The sequence below is a fragment of the Callospermophilus lateralis genome, chromosome 5, assembly GCF_048772815.1.
Source record: "Callospermophilus lateralis isolate mCalLat2 chromosome 5, mCalLat2.hap1, whole genome shotgun sequence".
Lineage (NCBI taxonomy): Eukaryota > Metazoa > Chordata > Mammalia > Rodentia > Sciuridae > Callospermophilus > Callospermophilus lateralis.
The window spans coordinates 48,064,726-48,073,118 of NC_135309.1; the positions used below are offsets into that span (position 1 = coordinate 48,064,726).

Consider the following 8,393-nt stretch of genomic DNA (forward strand, 5'->3'; position numbering starts at 1 on the left):
CAACAAAACAAAGTATAAGTACATCCTCATCATTACCCAGATGGGATCTGTGGTCGCTGTCCTCGCGCAACTCTTTAAGGAAAAGAGAATTATTCCACAATTTCTGAGGAATCCAAATTCTGTCTCTTACCAAGTCAGAATAAAATGGGGCAAAGGGTTGCAGATGAGGATCAAGAGAGAAGAAAGGAGAAAAGCATTTATAGAAAACAGAGAGGAAGGAGTGTCCCTAAGAAAAGCCTTCACTGTCCCTTCTTCTTGCAGGCCCTCTTGGCACTGGACTTGGCTTTGGGATTCACTAGCTTGGCTTTCTTGGGCGTGGACGCCTTGACCATCTTGAGTTTTCTGGTTTTGGGAGGCATGACAGCCAGCTTCTTCTTGACTGGGGTGGGGGTGGCTTTGGGCTTCTTGCTTGGGGTTTTGGTGGCAGTCTTCTTGGGCTCCATGCCTTCTTTGGTGTGGCCTTCTTCTTGACTTCCTTCTTGGTTTTCTTGAAGGCCACTGACCTGTTGGGCTTGCTGCTTTGGGCCAGACAGAAGGACCCTCAGGCACCTACCCCTTTGGTTTGCTTGAGGACACTGGTGGTCACCAGGACTTGGTGGACAACTTGATCTGAGTTGGCGTTCTCACCCACCTGGTAGTGAGTCTTGACATACTTCTGGATGGATTGAAGGGAGGAGTCAGCATGGTTCTCCTCAGCCTGGACAGCAGCCATGATCACATCTGGATACTCGGGGTGGTCTGTGGACTTCTTCGAGACCTTGGCTCACGTGGGTTTGTCCACAGGAGAGGATGTGGAGTTCTTGGTCCTGGTGGCCTGACTGGTCCTACTGTTGAAGGCACCTTCCAAAGGTGTTCCCACAGTCAAGAAGGCCAAGAGGCTGGCTGTCACACCCTCAAAAAGCCAAAACACCCAAGATTATCAAAACCAACCAAGCCCGTCAAGGTGTCCAAGCCCAAGAAGGCGAAACCCGTGAAGCACAAAGCCAAGTCCATTGCAAAGAGGGCCAGCAAGAAGAAGTGTTGATGAAGTCTTTTCTTATGGACACTCCTTCCTTTCTATTTTCTGTAAATACATTTCTCCTTTCTCCTCTCTTATTAGCCCTTATTGGAGGTTGAGCAAAACCTGACTCAAGATCCGCCCTCAGGCACATGACCAGCAGGCCAGTCCAGAGTACAGCTGTCAGGGATGCATGCGAGGGGTTGCTGCCTCTCCTGTGTGGTGGCCTGGCTGCACCGTGTGCAATCGGCTCTGGCACCTGGCTCAGGCTCAGGCTCCTGCTCCTGCTCTGGCTCTGCACCTTCTAACTCCCTTTTCCCAGTTCTGCATCTTCACTGTGTTTTTTGAGGGCATGAAAATATTGAAAATCTATTCCTAGCAAATTTCAAATTAATTATTAAGTATGGTCACCATGCTCTACATACAGATAGGTAATAGAAATATTTATGTAACGTGTATGGCATATATTTACATATACAAAACACCACATTTTCTTTATCCATTCATCCATCTATGGACACTTAATTTGATTCCATATCTTAGCTGCTGTAAATAATGCTGCAGTGTACACGGGAGGCAGGTATCTCTTCAAGATACTAATATCAGACCCTTTGGATACATACTCAGAGGTGGGAGTACTGGACCCCAAGGTAGTGCTATTTTTAATTTTCTGAGGAACCACCACACTTTATTTTATAATGGCTTATAGTAACTCATACTCCCATCAGCAGCACACGTTGATTCCCTTTTCTCCACATCCTCACTCAACACTTGTCAATCTTCAACTTTTTTTGATAATAGCTCTTCTAAGAGGTGTGAGATGATAGCTCATTGTGGTTTTGATTTTCAGCCTTTGAGGATTAGTGATGTTGAACATTTCTTCATATACCTGTTGGCCATTTGTATGACTTATCTTGAGAAATGTCTTTTGACATGGGGAAAGTACTTTCCTCGTTTTTTCATTGAGCTACTTGCATTTCTTGCCATTGAACTGTTGAGTTCCTAATACATGTTGGATATTAAACCCACATCAGATGCATGGTTCGCAAATATTTTCTCCTAATCCATAACTGTTCTCTATACTCCTGTTGATTGTGTCCTTTGCTGTTCATTTCTTTATCTGGTTGCAAAAGTCTAAGGGCCCTGGTACTGAAAAAGTCAAGAACTACTAGGTTAAAGTAAAGAGCCTCTGTAGTCCTCAAATGCCAGAGCCTAACATGTAAGTGAAACTTAATTGGCTCTATATTTGTCCTAGTGTCACCCCAGAGGGAGCTGGGAACTGGGACAGAAGGTGCTATCATGGGATATCCTTCGGCTGGCCACTCTCCCTTGCCATCATCCTCCCCCAAACACATTCAGATGAACATGTACATACACTCTAACTCACAGAGCATGACTTAAGGAAATAATTCTGGCCCTTCTCCCTCTTCCAAACCTCCTGTGAAGAAAAAGGAGACCGATGTAGGTGACTACAGAACATTTCAATCAGAGCTTTTACTCCTACCAAACAACTACATTCTGGACAACATTGGCCATGCAAAAACAGCCTCCGAATGATCCACTTTTGAAGGGAATACGATGGGTGATCTATCACAGTAAAGAGGAAAAAACATCTCTCCCTTCTGAAAAAGATCTCCAAGGTGGCACCACTTCAATATTCAATATTGCCCTCTAGAACCTTATTTTAGAGCAAGGCTTCAGAAATTTGCAATGTCTGCCCTACCTCTCGGTGGTTGCATTTTGAAGAGCTGCTACTTTCACAAACATCTTTTAAAGAAGATAGACCAGCCATTGGAATTGCGTGTCATATTTTTACAGACATAATTGATGATAATCTCCAGAGACAATTTCAATTTCTTTTCACTTTGCAAAAATGTTATGACCTAACTCTAAATGTTCCTTTGCTCAGTAAGCAGTATGTCACCTTCAGACTCCCTGTGAATGTGTTATTAAAGAGAAAGAACAGAATCACTGAAAGATTCCTCTCATCACCCAGCTAATTACAAAGAGGAGTAAATCACTAAACATTGTACCTTAAATATAATAAAGAGAATCATTTAGCAATCCAACAGGAAATTGCTCTCTCAGCAGGATAATGACATACAAGTTTAGGTTCAGGAAATTCACCTCAGTGCTTATTATCACCATCACAATCTTATATTTATTATTTATAGATCACTTTAAGTGCTAGAACTGTTCAGGTGCCCATGTGGGTTCTACTCAGGTAGTACTGGCCAATAAAACACGGGACTTAAGGAAAATCCCTATTGACTTCACTTGAGCCAGGCATGTTTGTGATTTTCAAGAACTGGATATTGTTCAGAACCCAAAAGCCTTTTCAAACAAGACTGACTTCCCTTCAGAGATTCAAGACTAAAGTTTTGCCTTCAGATTCCTCGTTGCCTGCAAGAAAAGTCTACTATTTACACAGTGTTGATCAATGGCCCAACCTACACCCTACACCCAACCCAGTTCCTGGATAGTTACTTCTCCTTCCTTCCCTAATTATGACAAAATTTCTGTGCACACTCATTCTGCCTCCTTAAATCAGTCACGGTTGTTAAAACTACCTCCTACCAAGTGGAGCAAGTTTGGCTTGTAGATGGAAGCCAGAGGTTAAAAGCCCAATTTGAACAATTAGTTTGCTGTATGTCCTATTAATTGACTACTCTCAAGACCAGTTCCACCACCAGAAAAGTCACCAAGATGATCATGGGTGGAGTTGAGTAGAAAGGGTAAAGTCTCCCAGAACCACTATGTATTCCCTCTTCATCTAAGCAATGTCAAAAGTATAAAAGATGGTCCTTCCAAAGAAAAAACTTCCTGTTTTATAGTTCTATACCTCAATACCAGCAAATGATATTTAATGGGGACCACTTTATCCCAAAAGTCACACTCCTCTGGGTGCTTGTAGGACCATATTTTGAAATCTCTATCCAGATTAAGGCAGGCCCAGTGCCTTACCTAATTACCACATAGGGCTAGCCAAAAGGGGTTTGAGTTGTCACTGGTAGCCCCATCAACATGGCCAGGATTCTAAGTTCTGCCTGCCAAGGGCACCCCAGCCCTAGCATGGGAGGCCCAAGCCCATGCTTCTGTGTGGCCCTAAGTCAAGCTTTGCTCTAGTGCTGGGATCAAGGCAGGCCACAGGCACCAGTTGCCCTCTTTGTGCAGGATGCCGTCCTGTCTTGAGCCCAACCCTGGACATTGTTTATGTGGCTGGGTCTGAACACTCTGCCTCTATATTTTCTTCTAGATCCTCTTTTAGGGTGAAAAACTGAAGGCAGGATGATCATGGAACAGCCACCACAGCCAGCCTGGTCTGCTTGTCAACCATCTCCCAGCATCCCCCACGGCCATGCCCACTTCCCGTTGAATATCTGGTGTTAACAGCTTCTGGATTCTGTAACTGAGCCCCAGCATGCCTTGCACCTGAGCTGGGACATAAGGGCTAACACTACCAACTTACTTTGCCAAACTGCAGACTCAGAGAGCAGCTGAATAAGCACATGTTTTAAAATGGTAATGAGGGGATGTTTGAAAGAGAAGTGTATGGGAACAGTTGGCAGGATATTCCTTTCCATGAGAGTAAACTGTTGTCATCCTGATGCCTGATTTTACTTTCTAATCCACTCCACTTTTCTGTACTGTGTGTTCTAGGGCCTAATGATTTCTTTTCAAGTTACCTTAAAGCAAATGACTGTGAACCACTTAATTTAGAGCTGATAAAATACAGGGCCCCGAGAAACCTTATTCAGAGAACACAGGGTGAAAAGCACTTCTGACAACTTGTGATCTGTCGAGTGGAAACCAAAATCAATGAAGGGATGATCTCACACCCTGACCTGGGCCATTTCACAGCTCCGTGACTGGCTGCACCTAATCTCTTCCCGTAGAGTACCCATGCATCTTCCTTACACCCCACCAGCCTGGAGCCTTCCCTCTGCTCTTCCTGGGACCACCAGGCAGCTATGTTCCATTGCCCATTCCCATTCTGCATGGAAGCAAAAACAATCACCAAATACCTGATGCACCACCCTTCTTCCATTAGCCTTGAATTTGCTTAATTCCCATACTTTGAATATGCTTATAGAGCACTTTTATAGTCTCATCATGCTTTGTCTACAGTGGGCCCAGAGCTATTCCAGATTACTTCAAAGGATTTAATAGATAATCAATAAAAACACTTTTTCACAGGCACGGGAAATAAATGGATAATCCATGTTCCAATGATACAAATCCATTTTGCATGGCATTTGATCACCATAAAAGTGCATTGGCCAGTATTACTTGGTCATCTTGCTTTCAGAAATTCTCTACAATGTAGCTAGGTAAATATGGTGCCATCTACTCAAAAGATGAGGAAATTGAGACCCGGGAGAGTCAAATGGTTTGTTCATGTTCATACAGCTTATGAGTAATAGAGCCAGATCCAGAAACAAAAATCTTCACTCAAAGAGGTGAGAGAGAAAAATCTCAAAAAGCAAACATTAAACAGGTATCCAAGGCAATGATTACACACACATTTGAGGATAGCCCTAGGCAGGGCTGCTATGAGGTGTAGTGAGGGCTGGGCCATTTCTGTACCTGTGTTTTAATTATTCAGTTGAGATATATCTATTTCCTGCATGAAAGGGACTCAGGCAAGCTGAGCACTCTCTCTTCCATCACCATGCCATTTCTTGATCAGCCTTGACCTTGGGGTCTTCCCTATGTCATTTTCATTAAGAACTAAACAATAGTTCTATGACCTCATTTTTAAAAGGTGGTCAACTTTAGCCTTTCCCATCAAGAATGAGGGAAGGAGTTGCTTTCCATTAACCATTTGCTTCACTGCTCAAGAGAGTCAGGTGTGTAGGGATCCATGGGGCTTTGCTCAGACACTTTGGGTTTACATGGGATCATCAATCACAAAAGCTGCCTAGTCTGGGATGCTCCCTTGCTGGGACATGTGACTTCGGCACAGCTGGACCCTTCAAAACTGTCCGGGCATTGCTGGGCCTGGGCCCAGAGATGCCCGCCCACCTGCCGGCTCCTGGCCGGCCCTTGCAACTGTTTCATTTACCGTTTGGGACAATTCTCCACAGGGCTCAGGAAACCGCATGCTGCTGCCACACTCGGCTCCACTTCCCCTTCCAAGCCCTAATGAGGTGAGATAATGGATGCAGGAAAGTGTGCAAATGCAAATCAATACAGAACATATGCTCCAGGTTCCTCTGCGACCTCTGAGCCAGGAGAGGAGAGGAGAGAAAATGCTTTAGGAGTATTTCTAGACCAGAGCCCCTTACCATCCTCTAATGAATTCAAAAAGTTGTGAAGCGATAGCTTCCTGGGCCCCTTTGCAGCCCCAGCTCAGAGAGACAAATGTCCAATTTTGATGGCTTTTTAGGCCTGGCTCTACTTCTCATTAGTCTTTACCTCATAACACAAAATAAATCATCAGTGTAGAATGCGGCAGAGAGATTTGGCACCAGTTTCACCATTTTGCTTCTGCAAATGTCTCAGTATCAGTCTGAGCATGAAGAGGCAGGCCCTGGGCTGGAGAAAAGAGGCAGCCCCAGGCCTCTGGACCTCCCCAGCCAGGCCTCTTGGCTCCTGCCTTTTGGCTCGAGCAACCCAGGCAAAGGGCCAGGCAGAGCTGGGCTTTCTGCCCGAGCCATTGCGTCAGCAGGCCCAGCGGGCTATGCTGCTGGCCAGAGAGGTCTCCGCTTTCCGGAGTCCAGGGTATAGAGAAGTTGGCATGGCCGTCTCTTTGCTGGCCAAATACTCTGCAGAGATGGCTTCTGATGGGTCCTTTCAAAGCTCACATGAGACTCTGATCAAAACAGAGGAAGCAAACCAGCATTTTCTGGGCTGTCTGTTCTGTACCCCATCCTCACCTCAAGTTAGTGTGGTCAGCAACTGCCAACCAAATTACAAGTGAGAAGAGGAGACTCCAAGTGATCAAGTTAACAGTGGAGGTGGGCGACAACTCAGATGGGCCAGTCTCCCGCCTGTGATCATTTCCACTGTATGATGAGGCATTTCATGAATCTCCTGCGGTTATGGTCGTGGCCTTTGTCAACTGAGCACTCCGTAACGGTGCTTTAGCTCCCTGCAAATGCCCATCTTGCCTCTTCTCAGATCTCAAGCATTTTGAAAATTGATCACAGGATTTCTGCCATTCCACCTGTAGGCCCTCATCTCAAGTCTGTCATTAGGGAGAATGAAATGACAATGATAATAAGCCTGACCTCAAAAACTTCAAAACCTTTCAACACATAGAAAACTCCTCTTCATCCAGAGTTCTCAGAAAAGGGTGAAGGGCTACTCCCCAGCGCAGCTGATTGAGTACACAGACTCCAAACCTGGATACCTCTCACCAGATATTCAGAAGCTAGAAAACCTAGAGGACTTGACCTCATGTTCTTCCCTCATTGAATGGGATAACAGTGTCTGTCCTAAAGGGCTGTCAGGAGCATTGAACATAACATGAGCTGGACCCTTGCAGGCAGACTGTCTCAGTTCATGTCCCCCAACCCACTACCTACTATGGTACAATCGAACTACTCATTACCTAACTACTGTGTGCCTAGGTGTCTTCAACTGTAAAAAGAGAATTTCATCAGTGATTGTGCTCACACATAAAATTCCTACACATGAAACTGTAGGAATTAACATTTTAAAAGGTTTAGAACAGTGCTGGCTCAAAATAGTGCTATGTGAATTTAAATTAAAATAAGTAAACAATGATCACAAAATGCACAGTGACACACAGGAAGCACTCTACAGAGGCAGCCATGTTTATAAGCAACCTGCAAAGATTAAGAATGTCATGTCTCTAACTCCCAACAGTAGCCCCTGTTCTGATTGCTAACTGAGCCATCTGCCTTTAGGAGGGTGAGTCAACAGGCATTTCTCCAATGTATGGCGCTTACCCAGACTCAGGCACGACTAAGGAGCTCAGACTCCACGCACGGCTCCTCTGGGGCTGATGCTCACTAAATTAGCTGCAGATGAGTTAGTCACTCTGCCTTGGGGCAGCCGTCTCTCTGGACCGACATATGGGTAAGATTCCAGCGACAACAGCAGGGAAGCCTTCTGAACGTCCCCGGGAGGATGTCCACTCTTGGTTCACTGGCTTTGAACACGATCCAGTAGCTCTTCTTCAAGTCCAGTTTATTCCTCCTCAGGGAGAAGTTAATTAACACCCCCTTTGACAACTTTAATGACTTGTAAAATTCTTTGACATAATACCTAGATACAAACCTGTTTATTTTGCTAAGAGTTTACAATGTAACAATGTGGTTTGAGTTTCTAGGTAAGAAATGATTGGAGACAGAGGCCACGGCTCACCCAGAATGTTCCAGTGCTAAAGGTCAGCCAGCATGTCTGTAAATATAGTTTTGGACAAACC

General features: G+C 44.9%; 1 pseudogene; it reads right to left on the bottom strand.

The window, feature by feature from the left end:
• Positions 1-239: 239 nt before the first annotated feature.
• Positions 240-6,101, bottom strand: LOC143400372 (histone H1.0-like; annotated as a pseudogene).
• Positions 6,102-8,393: the final 2,292 nt, after the last annotated feature.